At 46.9% G+C, this 1,572-nt stretch overlaps 1 protein-coding gene across 1 annotated transcript in view; it reads right to left on the bottom strand.

The window, feature by feature from the left end:
• The window catches only part of LOC106870076 (sialin), a 151,859-nt gene that overhangs the window by 100,473 nt on the left and 49,814 nt on the right, over window positions 1–1,572 (bottom strand). The gene's annotated exons all lie outside the window — the stretch shown is intronic.

Genomic DNA, 1,572 nt, shown 5'->3' with positions numbered 1-1,572 from the left:
CATGCTTTATACCAAAATCAATGCAGCTTTCTAAACGAGCAACAGAACAACTAACTTGTCAGGTAGCCGGATAGTCAGATAGCCAGTTAATAAATTAACTAGCTCGTTAGCCGACTAACTAGTCAGCTAGCCTTCCATCCACCCATCCGGCCAGCCAAATAGCCAACCCTGCAATGAAACAGCTAGCAGATAGCCATTGGAGTCACACTAATAGGGTGAGGGGAGGGAGACAGGTAGGTGGGTGGGCGGGCTGGTTGGCTGAGGAGTGGAACTACCTGTTGGAGTGGTCAGTGATGACGATGATGATGATAAGGAAGAGGAGGAGGAAGAGGGGGAGGTGGTGGAGGAGGAAAATGATGATGATGATGATGAGGAGGAGGATGATGATGATGATAGTGATGATGGTGGTGATGATGATGATGATGATGATGATAGTGATGATAATGGTAACGAGGTGGGGGAGAGCAGTGGTGATGATGATGATGATGACGAGGAGGAAGAGGAGGATACTGTGGTTATTATTGCTGATGTTGTTTCTGCTGGTGGTGATAGTTGTAATGGGGGTGGTGGTAGTGGTTGTATTACCACCACTACCACCACCATCACCACCAAAATCACCACCAACAACAACAACAAAACCAACACCACCATCACCACCCACCACTTTCAACAACAACATCAACACCACTACCACTACCACCACCACCACTACCACCACTACCAACAACAACAACAACAACACCATTACCACTTCCACCACCAATCCCCTCAAATCACCATCACCCCCACAACCCCCGTAATCACCAAAATCCTGTTACAACAACCAACATCAGTCAGTCCCACTGTCAATCACTCTGAGCTCCCAACCTCAATCACCATAATCATCATTTGTAACAAGCACCCCCCCCCCACCATTAATCACAGCCTCCCTTTCCCCCGCTATCACCACCACCACCACTGCCACAATATTCTCAAATATTGCTATGAGCCCTAAATGATTAATTGAACTTCCAGTCAGAGAGGGTTTGACAAATGGATTAAACTAACCCAGAGTTTGTAACGCAGCAGCTGTGTGTCTGATGGCTTCCTGGTCAATTGGGTCACTGATGTCTCATTGTACGAGGTATAGTACAGTGTACCTGATGAATCATACATCCATTGGATTACTGGATTGCTCACACACACATACACATACATGTGTGTGTAGATATATATATATCATTATCATCATCAACATCATCATCATCATCATCGTTTAACGTCCGCTTTCCATGCTAGCATGGGCTGGATGATTTGACTGAGGACTGGTGAAACCAGATGGCTACTCCAGGCTCCAATCTGATTTGGCAGAGTTTCTACAGCTGGATGCCCTTCCTAACACCAACCACTCCAAGAGTGTAGTGGGTGCATTTTACGTGCCACCGGCACAAAGGCCAGTCAGGCAGTACTGGCAACAGCCACGCTCAAAATGGTGTATTTTACATGCCACCTGTACAGGAGCCAGTCCAGTGGCACTGGCAACGACCTCGATCAAATGTCTTTTCACATGCCATGGGGACATAAACACACCAC

Source organism: Octopus bimaculoides, chromosome 20, assembly GCF_001194135.2.
Source record: "Octopus bimaculoides isolate UCB-OBI-ISO-001 chromosome 20, ASM119413v2, whole genome shotgun sequence".
NCBI lineage: Eukaryota > Metazoa > Mollusca > Cephalopoda > Octopoda > Octopodidae > Octopus > Octopus bimaculoides.
Note: the sequence above shows the minus strand (reverse complement) of the source record. Positions and strands in the feature narration are given on the sequence as shown.